At 35.7% G+C, this 20,000-nt stretch overlaps 1 non-coding gene across 1 annotated transcript in view; it reads right to left on the bottom strand.

Annotated features, from left to right (window-relative positions):
- Nucleotides 1-16,296: 16,296 nt before the first annotated feature.
- The window catches only part of LOC117577430 (large subunit ribosomal RNA), a 3,956-nt gene continuing 252 nt past the window's right edge, over nucleotides 16,297-20,000 (bottom strand). The window contains exon 1 of the ribosomal RNA XR_004573179.1: nucleotides 16,297-20,000. This exon is cut by the window's right edge and continues 252 nt beyond it. This is a non-coding gene — a ribosomal RNA (large subunit ribosomal RNA).

Raw genomic sequence — 20,000 nt, 5'->3', positions numbered from 1 at the left:
AATTATTGAATATTTGTAGTTATTGTTTTCTCTATTGTTATACATAATCATTTCTTTTATTTCAATATGTGATAGTGGTTCTATTTTAGTTACATTATATTCTGTAAACATAATGGTTGTAAATTGTTGTGCTCTATTTGAAATTTTAACATTTTTTAATTCAATGGTACAATTAAATATTTTTATTATTTTATCTTTTTCGATGTACATATCTAAATCATTACAATTCTGATTTAGTTTGGTTCTGGTTAAGTTCCAGGTTATTATGATATTTGGCTCTACTATTTGTATAAATTCTTGTTTACGATATTTATTAAAAGTGCAAACTGGAGTTTCATGTTTTATTATATTATTTATGCAGTGGTCATTTATGATCTTTTTAGAGATTGAATTTGAAACAAAGTTATTGTGTAGATATAAAATTTTCCTTCAACATTTTCATTGATGATTTGTCCATTCTTATCTGGGTAAGGGATTACTTGGAAAGTTTTAGTTTCAAGATTACTCAATGGAATGTGAGACATGATGAAAATTTCGTTTGTAAGTGTACTGAACCAAGCAGAAGTTTTAATATTCATCAACTTTTCGTGATTAATGTGATCTATTTGATCGTGTTTAAGTAATTTTGGATTAAATATTCCTAAGCGAGTTAATTGTAGGCTTAGTTCGATATCTTCTATATATTCGGTAAAATGTTCAATGTTAAAAATTAATGAATTTAATTGTTTTTCTTCTTCCAAAATTTTGCTTTGATTATTTATAATATTAATACCTTGATTAAATGTATTTATAAAATCATTAAGATTATTTGCCTGAATTGAATTATGGGCAATAATGTTAATTTGGTTTTCAAATTGTTTCTTATCTTCTTCATCTAATGTGCCGAAAAGGAATTTAAGTGATGATCCTATGAAATCGAATAAACCTCGTTTAGTACGACTTGTTATTCTGATACCTGCCATTTGCTTTTCTAATTTATTCATTAAATATTTTATTTGGGGGTACTTGTTAAAGATATGGCTTTGAGTTAATAATAAATCAAAAGAATTCTCTATTTGTGTTACGTTTATAGTTAAGCAATGATGTTCGAAGGATATTGGTAAATTAATTGTTCCTGACTCAAATAGGATGAATCCTTGATCATTTTGAATGGGATTTACTTCGACTTGTTGAGCGTTTACGGTTGTGCAAATAATTGACAATATAAGTAACATCAGTAATTTAGGATGTTTCGTCACTTGGGCTGGAATTAACATATTTACTTTTGTTAATTACTTTCTTCTTTTTAAACTTCGATCTATAATGTGTAACTTTTCTACCTCTATTCGTTTCTTCGTAATGTTTTTCATCGAGCTTTTTAATGTTACCTGTCTTTTTGAAGGGATTTGTGGTTTTGATTTAACCAATGGGGCTTGTCTAAATCGTGTATCTACTTCAAAATCACTTCTGTTTTTATTGAGGTTATTTATTTGATTTACTTTATTCTCTTGTGAGTTATATTCAGGGGTTCCTGCATAAATAAAAATATCTGCTGGAGTTCTATTAGTTGCCTTATGTTTTGTTTTATGATTATAAGTATATAATATTGTTTCGAACTTTGTAATTTTATTTTCAATATTATCGTCGCTTCCTATTATTCTTAACTTTTCATTTATAGTTTTATGAAACCTTTCTATATCTGATATTCCTGTTTTACTTGTTGTTATGTTAATTTTTATGCCTTCTTCTTGTAACCAAATTTGCAAAGCTGCACTGATGAATGCTGAGTCTTTGTCTGCTTTTATTTCTATGGGTTTTCCCATTTCATTGAAAACTTTTAGTAAAGCTCTTTTAGCTTCTAACCAATCTCTACTTTGAACTTCAACTAATGTTGTGAATTTGGAGTAAACATCTATACAAGAAAGAAATTGTTTCTTATCTATCATATAAAAATCTATAACATATTTATCCCTAACATTAAGTACTTCGGGTGTTATCTCGAACGTGAGTTTTGTATCTCTATGTTCGGTTTTAGCTATGTTGCAAATTTCGCATTCATTAATTAGATTTTGTATTAGTTTCTGGTAATCAGGGTAATAATATTTTTCCTTAAACCAATTTATTGTTTTTTCTATACCTGGATGTAACAACCTTTTATGTGTTTTTAAAATTAATTCTTTAAACTCTGCAAAGGTTTGTAAGTCAATTAATTTTAAGCTTGTTTTCATAATTTTAGTTATATTGCTTGGACTTATTATTTCTAAATAGGCCCTTTGAAAAATTGGAAAATCTATTTCATCATGAAAATAGACAATACTATTTTTCGAGCAAAGATATTCCTTTATCATATCTTTGGCATATTGGTTAGTCATTTCCTTGTAAGAAATTTTAATGTTAAGTTTATGAAAATAGTGAGTTGTTTCAACTTTATTATCGTCACTTTTTATGAATTCTATTTGCCTGTTAAAGTAGTTTAAAGGTCTTTCGGTTATTGGTATGTGATATTGACTGTCCTCTTGAGCACTATGTATAGTTGCTCCTGTGCTAATTGCATCTTCTCCTAAGAAATTCTCTTCTATTTTTATACGTGAAAGTGCATCTGCTACGTTATTTTCCTTTCCTGGTAAATACTTGATTTGATAATCGTATTCGTTTAATCGGATTTTCCATCTTTGTAATTTCATGTTTGGTTCTTTAATGTTACTGAGCCAAACTAATGGCTTGTGATCGCTTAAGATCTGGAATTTTCTACCGAATAGGTAAGAACGGAAATATTTGGTTGCCCACACGATAGCTAATAGTTCTTTCTCTATAGCTGAATAGTTTGATTCGTGTTCGTTTAAAGTTCGACTTGCATAGCAAATGGGTTTGTGTTCCTGTGATAGAACAGCGCCTATAGCAAAGTTGCTAGCATCTGTAGTCAATGAGAATGGTTTCTCGAAATTTGGATAAACTAGTATCGGATCGGACGTTATTAAAACTTTGAATTTTTCAAATGCTGACACATAAGTGGGATCTTTTATGTTTATGGTGGCGTTTTTCTTCAACTTTGTTGTCATGGGTTTTGCAATATTTGCGAAATTGGGTATAAATTTGCGATAAAATCCGCATAAACCTAGGAATGATTTGATTTCTTTTGGTGTCTTTGGTATTGGGAATTCAACAATTGCCTTAATTTTGTTTGGATTTGGTTTTATACCTTGCGTGGTGATTACATGCCCGAGGAAATCAGTTTCCTTTTTCATGAATTCGCATTTGTCTAATTGTAATTTCAAATTTGCTTCCCGAAGTTTTGAGAAGACTTTCGAAATGGATGATATGTGCTCTTCCAAAGAAGTGGAGTAGATAATAATATCATCTAAGTAAACTAGACAATCCTTGAAGATCAGATCTTCAAGTAGGTTATTCATACAGCGCTGGAAAGTCGCTGGAGCATTTTTAAGCCCAAAGGGCATACGAGTAAATTCGTAGTGACCATGCTTGGTTGAAAAGGCAGTTTTTGCAATTGAATCGGGATCCATTTGGATTTGATGGAAACCCTTTGCAAGATCGATCGTAGTGAAGTATTGGCATTTGCCTAACTTATCTAGGATCTCATCCATATTTGGTATGGGGAATTTGTCGTCAATGGTTATTTCATTGAGGTTTCGGTAGTCAATGACTAACCGGAATTTTTGCTTTCCTGAAGCGTCCATTTTCTTTGGAACAATCCAGATGGGTGAACAATAGGGGGATTTTGATTTTTTAATTATGCCCTGCTCTATCATTTCGTTAATTTGTTTATTGACCTCTTGATCGTAAGCCTGTGGATACTTGTAGGGTCTTTTATATATTGGGTCTTCGTGTTTCGTTTGAATTGAATGCTTAATCGTACTGGTGAAAGTCAAATTTTCACCTTCCCGGTACTGAATATCGCGAAATTCATGTAAAACCTTTTTTAGTTTTTCTACCTCTTCTGTGTTGAGATGTTCAAGTCTGAACTCATTACACTCTTTTAATTCATCTTCGATTGCGAAGTTGAATGGCCTATCTTCGGTCAAGGGTGGATTTGCACAATCTTCTGTGTAAGTTTCTTCGGAATTTTCTTCTTCGTTTTGAAATGTAAATTTATATTCTCCTAATGTAACTGTGCCATTTTCGTAATCAATTTGGGATTTACTGGCTTTTAAGTATTCTCTTCCTAATAGCATATCATAATTTTCAGAGAAATTATGAATGTAAAATTTTTGATTTGTAGGGCAAAGTCTGCTGGGACCAAAAAGTATGCTTTCTGACAATTCGGTAGTGCCATTAATTGTTTGAACATTGATTGGATTTTTATAAATTGGAAAACTGAAAGTATTTTGTTTTAAAAGGTTTATTGAGGAACCTGTATCAATGATACATTTTAGGTTCACTTCATTCATTTTGATTCTTATGTATGGTGTGTTTGTTCTGCATTTAGTTCCGAGGCATTTTGATGAAAATTTTCACCATGCTCCATTTTGAACTGGCCGCTTTGGCTCTCTCTTTGTCTTTTTACCGGTGGGTTAGGCCCACGGCTTGTTGAGGTATCCCTCGAATAGTTATAAGGGTTTTGTGTTTGAGCTTCTTTTAGTTTTTTATTGAATTCTTGGTGAAGATTTTGATTATTCTGATTTGGATTTGAGTAATTAGTTTGTGGTTTTGAATTGGACGAATCATCTGAATGAAAATTGTTTGTATAGTTTGCGTAAGATTTATTTTGATTCCTACGACTATTGTTTTCACTTTTATGGTTATTCTGAGTCTCATAAGACTCATAAATACCTTCTGTTTGAGCAACTGCTTTTAGTTTGCTTATTGAAGTTATATCATGCCTTGCTAAGGTCATGTATATCCTGTCTGGTAATTTTCTGGTTATTACATTTTTTGTTGTTATTTTTTAACGCATTTTTATAAAATTATTGCTGTGCTACCATCAGTGTCTAGTGCTAACTTATTGCTAATAATATAGGATTTTCTCTCGAGCTCTTCTACGAACTTACGTAGGCTTCCATTCCAATTGGTATTGTATAGTCTTCTTAGTAGCTCCTCATAAGGTGTCTGCGTCTTGAATTCCTCGATTAAGGACGATCTCAGCGACAGCCAATTGTTGGATTGTGTAATCTGGGATGTACGCAAGGCTTCTCCATCCAGTTGTCGCTCAATAGCACCGAAGATTACGCTGCTTTGGCGTACATCAGTTGTTGGGTATAGAGACAGAATGAAATCTATTCTCTTTATAAATGCCGACAAATTTTCTGCTCCGTTATCAAACGCTGGTACGTGTTTGATTTGATTTAGACACTGGTTTAAGTGTGCTTCAGTTAATTCGGTTGCCATTTTTGAATTGTTATTGATTTGCACACGTGGTTCGGGTTTTTTGAGATTTTTATTATGACGGATTTTTTTTTACAAGGTTTTTTGTATTACCGTTTTAATAACGCACTCATGCACGTAGATGTTTTTCGCGGATACGTTTTGGCTAGTTCACAACTAGGACGCGTTCTCCCAGGACAATGTTAAAGTCCTTCTAGCGGTTCACGACTACTTTGTTGATTCAGTAACTAGATCGACGTATCCTACCGGCTGCGCCAATTATATGTTCGCGGTGCACGAACAGTAAAAAAAATAAAACACAAGGATTTATTTTTGTTTACTTAATAGACTACTTTATTTTTATTTATAAGCTCGCGGGCTACGCGTCTTAAGTGAGGAAAGTGTCTTTAAAAACTAAACTCACAATATGTTGGGCTCTAACATGAAAGTTCTTATTACGACTTAGGGCTAACATACGTGTGATGTTTTGTGTTTGTGTTAGTGCAGTAATGCTGAGTCCTCAAGTTGCAAACGGAAAGTTTTAATGGACTTTGGATTTTTGGAAGTGGCACGATCGCCAATGTAATAGGATCTTTCTATTTGTGACAGTCGGTGCCCGTCGCGACAAGTGTTTATGTTTATGATTTGACTTGTGGGAAAGAATTTGGAAGATAGGGGAATAATTATGAGTGTTTGTCACGTACGAGAAATTATTCTGGATTTTGATGACAAATTGATAATTTTATCTAATTCTGCATTTACGTGTAGACAATATTATATTAGTAAAAACCTCCGTCCACAATAGTGTCCTAGAGGATTTTTCAATTATTCACAAAATATTAATTCTTTAGCTACGAAACACCGTCTTCTTTTGAAAAAGACATTTAATACATTATATGCTTATATAATAGTAATAATTATATAACCATATAATAGTATCAATTTTTATATCGGATGAGACTAATAATTAATTAATAATAACATAATTATTACTTAATATGCAAACTGAAATATATGCATCCAATACATATATACGTGATGAGCACACACTGCCACCATGTATAGGTTTTGTCAGTCGCGATCGAACTTTCGAAGTGAACAGACGTGCCTCCGTGTGTGCTCCGTGTGAGAACCATAGAAACCTATAAAAACATTACCGACAGAGACGGAATTTAGATTTCCCTGTGTGGGATCATAAATGCAACAAAGTGCGAATAATTTTAGTGACAGTGACACTCTTAATATTGTGAAAAATCGAGTTTTTCCAATTGCAAAAATAACCACGTGCGTGGAAAATTTCCAAGCTTTTGAAGCTATCGAGCTTTAAAGCTTGATCACAGCTGTTCGAACTTTACCCAAGTCGTGAGCCGCTGCGTGAAAAAGTTCCAAGCTTATAAGACTCTAAAGCTAAAAGCTCGGTATCAGCTTTTTAGCAAAGTCGCGAACATCACTCAAGACACGAACCATCGAAATAGCAAAAACATCAACGCTATCCAAGTCACGAACCATCGATATAGCAAGGACACAAACGCTGTGTCGGTGTCAGCTGTTTAGCAAAGTCGCAAACATCACCCAAGACACGAACCATTGAAATAGCAAAACATCAACGCTTGGCGCGAATTTCGAACTCCTTCAAAATTCGAATTCGCGTCAGTTTCTCACCATGAGCTGGCAAGCCCAGCCGCCTAGAAAGAAGGGCAACATCAAATATAAAAATAGTTGACTCCAGCGACTCCGAGCCTGGAGAAATAAAGCGCAAGAATGCCAAAAAAGCCGATAAGGAGGACAAGGCCAGCACCAGCGAGGCAGCCAGAGCTGCATTAATAAGCAGACTTAAAAATAACTCATTCGGAATCCTATCTGAGGACGATGATGAAACAGATTCTAGTGATGATTACGAAGAGACACCAGCTGCTCCTAAGACATCCAAAAAGCATGACCAAGAGGAAAAAGCACCCAAGGAGATCAAGCCACCGCCAATCTTCATCCCGGATGTAACCAGCATCAAGGACCTATCCAAAGCCATCTCTGGCGCCTTAGGCAAAGATGTAGAGGTCACATACAAAGCCAGCCAGAATAACTTCATTCGAGTCATGACCCCCAACAAGGATGCCTTTACCAAACTAAAGACTTTCTTGAGCGATAGTAAAAATAGATTCCACACCTTTCAACCCCGAGATGAACGCGCCTACCGGGTGGTCATCAAAGGCCTCCACCACCACTCGACCGATTTGGAAGACATCAAAGAGGGACTCGGCCGCCACGGGCACAAGGTCAGGGATGTCCACAATCCCAATAAAAGGGGTACAAAGAAGCCTCTAAACCTCTTCTTCGTAAGTCTGGAGCCGGCCAAAAACAATAAGGAGGTATACCAGATCAAACGGATATGCAGCACCATGGTCACGGTTGAACCGCCGATCAAATTCAACGATGTCCCCCAATGCTACCGCTGCCAGGCCTTCGGGCATACCCAAAGATACTGCCACCTCGACCATCGTTGCGTCAAGTGCGGAGACGAGCACTCCACTGCTGAATGCAAAAAGAACGCCAGTGAACCGGCTTTCTGCCTTAACTGCAAGGGCCCACATGCGGCCTCATACAAAGGCTGTCCAGCTTACAAGAGAGCGAAGAGTGTTTTTGCCCCCAGGCAGGCAACCTCACGTTACCAGCCGCCCCACCTCAGCAAGATCGACCCCAACGCAAGCAGAATCGACCCAAATGTTAGCTATGCCAAATACAGCAAGAAACGCTGCCCCACAAGATAACATCCTACATCCCAACGCCAACTTAATCCCACCAAGCAATTCCCTTGACGCGGCAATGGCCAGAATGGAGGCCATGTTTGAGCGCATGATGGAAAAGGTCATGAGTCAAATGACCCAAATGCTTGCTACCGTTTGCAAATCATTATGCAAACGGGATTAAACATAACGATCTGGAACGCTAACGGCCTGATTAAAAGCCGGCCAGAAGTGGAACACTTTATCCACACACACAACACAGACATACTCCTCATCTCCGAAACTCACTTCTCCAATAGATCATACATCCGACTTCACGGGTATGACATCATCCACGCTGACCACCCTAGCGGCAGAGCTCATGGCGGAGCGGCAATTATTATTAAAGCGGGCATAAAGTACAACGAGCTGAGTACCTTAGAGGAAGACTGGGTACAATGTGCCAAAGTCAATCTGCCCAGCCCACAAGGCGACCTTACAGTCGCCGCGGTCTACCTCCCCCCCAGACACAGAGTATCAGAAAGGCATTTTGATCTGCTGCTGAGCAGTCTGGGTAACAGATTTCTAATTGGGGGCGATTTCAACGCAAAGCACCGATGGTGGGGATGCCGAGTCAGCAACCCTAAAGGAAGCGCACTACTTAGGTGCATCCAGCGCAGGAGCATCGTATGCCACACCACAGGAGAGCCCACCTACTGGCCAACAGATCCGACCAAAATTCCCGACACCCTGGACATGGCCCTCTCCAAAGGATTTGATAGTGCCAAAGTCTCGTTGTCTTCTAACGCGGACCTTTTCTCCGACCACAGCGCAGTGGAACTGCGACTGAACCTCCCTGCACTGAGAAAAGCTGCACATCCCAGGATGATCAAGAAGAGCACGAGACTGCAATCCTACAAAGCCTGGCTAACGGAAAATGTCAACCCAGTGCAAGATCTTACCACCACTGAGCAAGTGAACAACGCCATCGACGAGCTCACGCAACACATGCACAACGCAGCAGCACATGCTTCCCCCAGAACCCCAATCTCTCCCAGACTACCAACGAGGGTCCTACACCTTTGGTCTTCAGAGATCGCCTCGCTAGTAGCTGAGAAGAGACGGTTGCGACGAGTATGGTTCCTATCCAGAAATCCTAGAGATAAAAGGGTATTTAACAGAGCCGCAAAGCAGCTTAAGGATAAGCTCCTAAAGCTCAGGCAGAGCTCGTTTGAAGAGTTCCTGGCCAATGTTGAGCCTGGAGACCCACAGCACAACCTTTGGCAGGTCACTCGTCATATAAAACGACCTACTAAGAGAGTTGCTCCAGTCCAGCGTGCTAGTGGCGCCTGGTGCCGCACAGAGCAAGAACGAGCTGAAGCTTTTGTGGAGCACCTCAGCGAAGCCTTCAAGCCGATAATAAGATGCACCGACCTGGATATCTCAGCTACGCAACGTGCCCTACAACTATTAGATGAAAACACCAACAACAACCAAGAAGAGCTAGCTATGGTCTCGGTGGATGAGGTCAAACTTGAGATCGAGGGACTCAAGACGAATAAATCGCCGGGCGCTGATGGCATTGAAGCACTGGCTGTTAAGCTTCTTCCCCCTCCCTGCCTACAACTCCTCGCCAACATATACAGCAGGTGCTTTCAGCTAGGACATTTTCCAACCATCTGGAAACGAGCAGAGGTAATTCTTATACCCAAACCTGGCAAACCTGAAGCCAATCTTGGCTCTTATCGTCCGATAAGTTTGCTGTCGATACTCTCCAAAATACTCGAAAGAGTATTTTTGCGCAGAGTATTGCCAGTGCTGGAAGAAGCTGGGTTGATTCCGGATCACCAGTTTGGCTTCAGGCGTTCTCACTCCACCCCGGAACAATGCCACCGTTTAGTCAAAGTGATACTGGACGCATTCGAGGAGAAGAACTACTGCTGCGCCGTAATGCTTGACGTGAAGCAAGCTTTCGACAGAGTCTGGCACCCAGGGCTACTGCTTAAGCTTAAGAGAAACCTGCCTCAACCCCATTACGCATTTCTGCAATCTTACCTCGACAACAGAAGCTTTTATGTCAGATGCGGAGATGCGCGATCTACCACAAAAGGTATCGAAGCCGGTGTACCACAAGGTAGCGTCCTAGGCCCTCTATTGTACACGTTGTACACAGCGGACATGCCTACATTTTTCAACGAGAACCTATTGGTTGCCACATACGCCGATGACACAGCCTTCCTTGCCACAGCAGGAACCCCAGAGGATGCGTCGGAAATTATTCAAAAATCAGCTAAACACCATCGAGCCCTGGCTGCGGAGGTGGAACATCTCGGTAAACCCTGAGAAGTCCACGCAAACCACATTTGCACTCCGCAACGGCAATTGCCCGCCTGTCAGTCTCAATGGGGAATATATTCCCGAAAATCCCACGCCCAAATACCTGGGCATGACGCTTGACAGGCGGTTAACATGGCGCACACACATCCTAAGGAAGAGAAAGCAGGCTGAAGAGAGGCTGAAGCAATTCCAATGGCTCATTGGAAGACGCTCGAAGCTTAAAAGCAAACTTAAACTGCTTGTCTACAAAACCATCATTAAGCCAATCTGGACTTATGGCATCCAGCTGTGGGGCACTGCCTGCAAATCAAACTGCAGGAACATCCAAAGGCTGCAGAACAACGCTCTGAGAATGGTCTCGAACGCTCATCCTTACCATGACAACAGCACCATCCACGAGGTACTCAGGGTTCCCTGGGTAGAAGATGAAATTCGAAAAGTGAGCACGAATTACATCAATAGGCTCCATAACCACCCAAACACACATTGGCCATCAACATCTTGGACAACAGCCAAACCGTCAGAAGACTTAAAAGAAAACACCCCCTCGACCTGCCCATGGAGGATGATGATTAGCCCTCCAGAACCCTACCAACCATCTCTTGTGAGAATTTAATCGACAAGGCTGGCTCAAAAAATTTAATTATTGTCCGTACCGACAGATTTTAAATAAATAATTATTGACGAAAAAAAAAAAAAAAAAAAAAAAAAAAAAAATGTATAGGTTTTGTGACACGTTTTCTACAATGCTCTTATTTTATTTAGTATTACCATCTAACGTATCTTTTTGTTGCACTAATTTAATAATACAACAGTAAAACTTCATTATTTTTAACTTTTTTAATCATATTGCCTTCTATATGATTATTTTCATATATTATTTATATATGACTTATGCCGGCAAGACTCACTCCATATACATAGTCATATATATTTCACTTGTGAAATTTTTCTCATATGACATGCCTGCTCGACATCACCACCCCTATATAGGTTTTGTGACACGTTTTCTACAACCAGCTCATTTTACTAAGGTATACCACCTAATGTATCTTTATGTTGCACTAATTTAATAATGCAACAGTAAAACTTCATTATTTTTAACTTTTTTAATCATATTGCCTTCTATATGATTATTTTCATATATTATTTATATATGACTTATGCCGGCAAGACTCACTCCATATACATAGTCATATATATTTCACTTGTGAAATTTTTTCTCATATGACATGCCTGCTCGACATCACCACCCCTATATAGGTTTTGTGACACGTTTTCTACAACCAGCTCATTTTACTAAGGTATACCACCTAATGTATCTTTATGTTGCACTAATTTAATAATGCAACAGTAAAACTTCATTATTTTTAACTTTTTTAATCATATTGCCTTCTATATGATTATTTTCATATATTATTTATATATGACTTATGCCGGCATGACACTCCATATAAATAGTCATATATATTTCACTTGTGAAATTTTTCTCATATGACATGCCTGCCCGACCTCACCACCCCTATATAGGTTTTGTGACACGTTTTCTACAATGCTCTTATTTTTATTTAGTATTACCATCTAACGTATCTTTTTGTTGCACTAATTTAATAATACAACAGTAAAACTTCATTATTTTTTAACTTTTTTAATCATATTGCCTTCTATATGATTATTTTCATATATTATTTATATATGACTTATGCCGGCAAGACTCACTCCATATACATAGTCATATATATTTCACTTGTGAAATTTTTCTCATATGACATGCCTGCTCGACATCACCACCCCTATATAGGTTTTTGTGACACGTTTTCTACAACCAGCTCATTTTACTAAGGTATACCACCTAATGTATCTTTATGTTGCACTAATTTAATAATGCAACAGTAAAACTTCATTATTTTTAACTTTTTAATCATATTGCCTTCTATATGATTATTTTCATATATTATTTATATATGACTTATGCCGGCATGACACTCCATATAAATAGTCATATATATTTCACTTGTGAAATTTTTCTCATATGACATGCCTGCCCGACCTCACCACCCCTATATAGGTTTTGTGACACGTTTTCTACAAATGCTCTTATTTTATTTAGTATTACCATCTAACGTATCTTTTTGTTGCACTAATTTAATAATACAACAGTAAAACTTCATTATTTTTAACTTTTTTAATCATATTGCCTTCTATATGATTATTTTCATATATTATTTATATATGACTTATGCCGGCAAGACTCACTCCATATACATAGTCATATATATTTCACTTGTGAAATTTTTCTCATATGACATGCCTGCTCGACATCACCACCTCTATATAGGTTTTGTGACACGTTTTCTACAACCAGCTCATTTTACTAAGGTATACCACCTAATGTATCTTTATGTTGCACTAATTTAATAATGCAACAGTAAAACTTCATTATTTTTAACTTTTTTTAATCATATTGCCTTCTATATGATTATTTTCATATATTATTTATATATGACTTATGCCGGCATTACACTCCATATACATAGACATATATATTTCACTTGTGAAATTTTTTCTCATATGACATGCCTGCCCGACCTCACCACCCCTATATAGGTTTTGTGACACGTTTTCTACAACCCGCTTCATTTTACTAAGGTCTACCACCTAATGCAGCCTATCTTTATGTGTGCACTATTTTTAATAATACAACAGCAAAACTTCATTATTTTATTATCAATATTTGTATTAAATACTAGTACAATCGTAAATTTGTTTATATTGTTTAAAATTTTTTGTCAAAGTTGAACTCATATCTCGGTAGAACCTTATATATCATATGGCTGCAGTTCAATAAAAAATTCACCAAGTCCAAAAAATTTTTTTCTCAAGTTAAATTCAAAATCTTATCTCATTTTATTAAAAAACTGTATAAAATGATATATAAAAAGTTTTTTCTACAATTTTCATATGTTGAAATTTTTTGTCAAAGTTGAACTCATATCTCGGTAGAACCTCATATCATATGGCTGCAGTTCAATAAAAAAATTCACCAAGTCCAAAAAAATTTTTTTTCTCAAGTTAAATTAAAAATCTTATCTCATTATATTAATAAACAGTATAAAATGCTATTTAAAAAAGTTTTTTCTTCAATTTTCATATATGTTGAAATTTTTTGTCAAAGTTGAACTCATATTTCGGTAGAACCTCATATCATATGGCTGAAGTTCAATAAAAAATTTACCAAGTCCAAAAAATTTACCAAGTCCAAAAAATTTTTTTCTCAAGTTAAATTCAAAATCTTAATTCATTTTATTAATAAACTATATAAAATGATATATAAAAAGTTTTTTCTTCAATTTTCATATGTTGAAATTTTTTGTCAAAGTTGAACTCATATCTCGGTAGAACCTCATATCATATGGCTGCAGTTCAATAAAAAATTCACCAAGTCCAAAAAAATTTTTTCTCAAGTTAAATTCAAAATCGTATCTCATTATATTAATAAACTGTATAAAATGATATTTAAAAAGTTTTTTCTTCAATTTTCATATGTTGAAATTTTTTTCAATGTTGAACTCATATCTCGGTAGAACCTCATATCATATGGCTGAAGTTCAATAAAAATTCACCAAGTCCAAAAAATCTTTTTCTCAAGTTAAATTCAAAATCTTATCTCATTATATTAATAAACTGTTTAAAATGATAATTAAAAAGGTTTTTCTTCAATTTTCATATGTTGAAATTTTTTGTCAAAGTTGAACTCATCTCTCGGTAGAACCTCATATCATATGGCTGCAGTTCAATAAAAAAATTCACCAAGTCAAAAAAATCTTTTTCTCAAGTTAAATTCAAAATCTTATCTCATTATATTAATAAACTGTATAAAATGATATTTAAAAAGTTTTTTCTTCAATTTTCATATGTTGAAATTTTTTGTCATAGTTGAACTCATCTCTCGGTAGAACCTCATATCATATGGCTGCAATTCAATAAAAAATTCACCAAGTCCAAAAAATTTTTTTCTCAAGTTAAATTCAAAATTGTATCTCATTTTATTAATAAACTGTATAAAATGATATTTAAAAAGTTTTTTTCTTCAATTTTCATATGTTGAAATTTTTTGTCAAAGTTGAACTCATCTCTCGGTAGAACCTCATATCATATGGCTGCAGTTCAATAAAAAATTCACCAAGTCCAAAAAATCTTTTTCTCAAGTTAAATTCAAAATCTTATCTCATTATATTAATAAACAGTATAAAATGCTATTTAAAAAGTTTTTTCTTCAATTTTCATATGTTGAAATTTTTTTGTCAAAGTTGAACTCATATCTCATGTCTTAATTTGTGCCACTAATATGATGGCGTTCTTTTGCTACCAAACACATAATTGTGTATGAAATAAATGCATACTTAAAATACGCAAGTATTCTGTTCATATAGATACATACATAAATGTATATATATTTTTTTATATCATGCATATTTTTAATTTTCGCCACTAATATGATGGCGTCCTTCTGGCTACCAAATTCATGTAATTGCGTACCAAATAAAATGTATATTTAAAATACACAAGTATTTTGTACACATAGATATACCATGCATATTTTTATTTTCGCCACTAATATGATGGCGTCCTTCTGGCTACCAAATAAATATATATAACTAACGCTTACTAAATAAATGCATATTTAAAATATACAAGTATTTTGTACACATAGATATACTATGCATATTCTTAATTTTCGCCACTAATATAATGGCGTTCCTTTTGCTACCAAATAAATATATATAACCAACGCATAATAAATAAATGCATATATAAAATACGCAAGTATACATAGATATACTATGCATATTCTTGATTTTCGCCACTAATATAATGGCGTTCCTTTTGCTACCACATACATAAATAAATGCATATTTAAAAATATGCAAGTATTTTGTATATATTTATATCTATGCATATTCTTAATTTTCGCCACTAATATAATGGCGTTCCTTTTGCTACCAAATAAATATATACAATAACCAACGCACATAATACCTTTGCATATAATTTTCGCCATGCATATATATAATAAAATACGCAAGTATTTTGTACACATAGATATACTATGCATATTCTTAATTTTCGCCACTAATATAATGGCGTTCCTTTTGCTACCAAATAAATATATATAACCTAACGCATAATAAATAAATGCATATATAAAATATGCAAGTATTTTGTATACTTAGATATACTTATGCATATTATTTCTTAATTTTCGCCACTAATATAATGGCGTTCCTTTTGCTACCAAATAAATATAAATAACTAACGCATACTAAATAAATGCATATTTAAAATACGCAAGTATTTTGTACACATAGTTATACCTTTGCATATTCTTAATTTTCGCCACTAATATGATGACGTTCCTTTTGCTACCAAATAAATATATATAACCAACGCATTATAAATAAATGCATATATAAAATACGCAAGTATTTTGTACACATAGATATACTATGCATATTCTTAATTTTCGCCACTAATATAATGGCGTTCCTTTTGCTACCAAATAAATATATATAACCAACGCATAATAAATAAATGCATATATAAAATATGCAAGTATTTTGTATACATAGATATACTTACTATGCATATTATTAATTTTCGCCACTAATATAATGGCGTTCCTTTTGCTACCAAATAAATATATATAAACTAACGCATACTAATAAATGCATATTTAAAATACACAAGTATATTTTGTACACATAGATATATTATTTATTTATATATATATAATATATTTATATATTATATAAATTTTCTTCTTATATGCGTAATTGTATAACACATAATTAATAATTATGCATACAATTTTGCATATTTATATATATATAAATATATATATAATATTTTTTTTATATATGCCTTAAACATATATATTTTATCGAATCGTCAAGCAAAGGATAAGCTTCAGTGGATCGCAGTATGGCAGCTGCTCAACCACTTACAACACCTTGCCTGTTATAAAAAGTCGTTTACAATTGATTCAAGGCTTTGTCATTGTATTAAATAATGTTTTAATATATAACTAGCGCGGCACCAGGTGATCGAAGATCCTCCCAATTTACTATGTTATATGTAACATTGGCATCACATCCATCGTCGTCTATTAAATGAATAATAAACTTTTAATGGTTTAGAAGCCATACAATGCAAATTGCCCCTTATTTATCATTGCAGTCCAGCACGGATACGACCTTAGAGGCGTTCAGGCATAATCCAACGGACGTAGCGTCATACCACTGTTCGCTCGAACAAGTATTGTGCCATTGGTCCGTACCTGCGGTTCCTCTCGTACTACGCAGGAATGCTGTCGCAACAACGTTTTGTCATTAGTAGGGTAAAACTAACCTGTCTCACGACGGTCTAAACCAGCTCACGTTCCCTTGCATGGGTGAACAATCCAACGCTTGGTGAATTTTGCTTCACAATGATAGGAAGAGCCGACATCGAAGGATCAAAAAGCGACGTCGCTATGAACGCTTGGCCGCCACAAGCCAGTTATCCCTATGGTAACTTTTCTGACACCTCTTGTTAAAAACTCTTTAAACCAAAAGGATCGATAGGCCGAGCTTTTGCTGTCCCTGTGTGTACTGAACACCGAGATCAAGTCAGCATTTGCCCTTTTGCTCTATGTGTGGTTTCTGTCCGCACTGAGCTGGCCTTGGGACACCTCCGTTATTATTTGAGAGATGTACCGCCCCAGTCAAACTCCCTACCTGGCAATGTCCTTGAATTGGATCATACCTGAGTAATTGGAGTTATACCAAATTTTTAATTTAAGAACACATAAATGCACTCTCTCATTAATGAATTTGTTTGCGATTATATAACAAACTCGTGATACTTTGATCAAGAAGCTTGCATCAAAACCCAATACCATAAGATATAATAAATATATCCGTATAATGGCTAGGAAATGATACACGTTCCATTTAATCAAGTAAGTAAGGAAACAATAAGAGTAGTGGTATTTCATTGTCGATACTAAACCGAAATTTAATATCTCCCACTTATTCTACACCTCTTATGTCTCCTTACACTGCCAGATTAGAGTCAAGCTCAAAAGGGTCTTCTTTCCCCGCTAATTATTCCAAGCCCGTTCCCTTGGCTGTGGTTTCGCTAGATAGTAGATAGGGACAGTAGGAATCTCGTTAATCCATTCATGCGCGTCACTAATTAGATGACGAGGCATTTGGCTACCTTAAGAGAGTCATAGTTACTCCCGCCGTTGACCCGCGCTTACTTGAATTTCTTCACTTTGACATTCAGAGCACTGGGCAGAAATCACATTGTGTCAACACCCGCTAGGGCCATCACAATGCTTTGTTTTAATTAGACAGTCGGATTCCCCAAGTCCGTGCCAGTTCTGAATTGATTGTTAATTGATAATCGTTATAATTTAAAAGAACTAGCTGGTTGCCCAACTAGTATTCTTAAAAATTTTAGCAAGAAAGTTCCACAATTGGCTACGTAACTAAACTATCCGGGGAACAAGAAACTACCATAAATGATAGAAACTCTATTTACCCAGAACGAGCACATAAACCATGTTATTGTTTCCCAATCAAGCCCGACTATCTCAATCTTCAGAGCCAATCCTTATCCGAAGTTACGGATCTAATTTGCCGACTTCCCTTACCTACATTATTCTATCGACTAGAGACTCTTCACCTTGGAGACCAGCTGCGGATATTGGTACGGCCTGTTGAGAAGTTTGCGTGTCCCCACCATAAATTTTCAAGGTCCGAGGAGAAAATATCGACACAACAGTATATGTCATGCTCTTCTAGCCCATCTACCATATCTCTCTGCGCGAAAGACTTCCATGGTAGTACGGCTATAAAACAGAAAAGAAAACTCTTCCGATATCTCTCGACGGCTTCTTTATGGTCGTTCCTGTTGCCAGGATGAGCACGAGGCCCATATTTAATAACAAAACGGATACTCAACAGGTTACGGAATTGGAACCGTATTCCCTTTCGTTCAAAATTATTCAAGTTTTTAATTATGACAAAATATAAATTTTAGTTACTTTTTTTTACTTGAAAATTTTCGGCTTTCGCCTTGAACTTAGGACCGACTAACTCGTGATCAACCACTGTTCACACGAAACCCTTCTCCACTTCAGTCCTCCAAGGTCTCATTCGATTATTTGCTACTACCACCAAGATCTGTACCAATGACGGCTCCATGCAGGCTTACGCCAAACACTTCTAAGCACACCAATTGTACCTTCCTACTCACTAAAGTTTCAAAATTTATATTACAAGTAATATAAATCATCTACTTTAGCGGTAATGTATAGGTATACAACTTAAGCGCCATCCATTTTAAGGGCTAGTTGCTTCGGCAGGTGAGTTGTTACACACTCCTTAGCGGATTTCGACTTCCATGATCACCGTCCTGCTGTTTTAAGCAACCAACGCCTTTCATGGTTTCTGAATGAGTTGTTAATTTGGGCACCGTAACATTACGTTTGGTTCATCCCACAGCGCCAGTTCTGCTTACCAAAAGTGGCCCACTGGGCACATTATATCATAACCTTAAACTTCATATCAAGAAAGTTAAGGTTCTTACCCATTTAAAGTTTGAGAATAGGTTAAGATCGTTTCGACCCTAAGGCCTCTAATCATTCGCTTTACCAGATAAGATTATTTTATACAACAGTTAAATGCACCAGCTATCCTGAGGGAAACTTCGGAAGGAACCAGCTACTAGATGGTTCGATTGGTCTTTCGCCCTATACTCAATTCTGACAATCGATTTGCACGTCAGAACTGTTTCGGTCTTCCATCAGGGTTTCCCTGACTTCAACCTGATCAAGTATAGTTCACCATCTTTCGGGTCACAGCATATATGCTCAAGGTACGTTCCAGTTAGAGGCATAAATAATATAAATATTATTATACATAACTATATAGAACGCCCCGGGATTGCGTTAATCAACTATAAATAGTTAAAAAACTAATCCCAATAATAGTCAAGTTAATTACGCTATTAGGTTTATATCCCAATAACTTGCACATATGTTAGACTCCTTGGTCCGTGTTTCAAGACGGGTCCCGAAGGTATCCTGAATCTTTCGCATTGTTAATCATACAAGTGCTTATAATAAACATAAAAATCAATGATAATCATGCCATTATATAATTCCGAAAAAATTAACGCACTGTACTCATATAATCTATCAGCACTTTATCAAATTTTTGAAATTTATTTTATGTTAAAATGCAAGCACTCTAATTTAAATAAACTCTTATCAAAATTGTTTGATAAATTCCATACATGCTAATAGATTACAATGTCCTTATATGGAAAAAATGCACACTATCGTTATAATATTGATTAAATATTACAATTCTAATGATGAATTTTCCATAACGGATATTCAGGTTCATCGGGCTTAACCTCTAAGCAGTTTCACGTACTATTTAACTCTCTATTCAGAGTTCTTTTCAACTTTCCCTCACGGTACTTGTTTACTATCGGTCTCATGGTTATATTTAGTTTTAGATGGAGTTTACCACCCACTTAGTGCTGCACTATCAAGCAACACGACTCTTTGGAAACATCATCTAATAATCA

The sequence above is a fragment of the Drosophila albomicans genome, unplaced genomic scaffold, assembly GCF_009650485.2.
Source record: "Drosophila albomicans strain 15112-1751.03 unplaced genomic scaffold, ASM965048v2 utg000240l_pilon, whole genome shotgun sequence".
Classification (NCBI taxonomy): domain Eukaryota; kingdom Metazoa; phylum Arthropoda; class Insecta; order Diptera; family Drosophilidae; genus Drosophila; species Drosophila albomicans.
The sequence above is the reverse complement of the archived record's forward strand: the minus strand, read 5'-3'. Positions and strand labels throughout refer to the sequence as shown.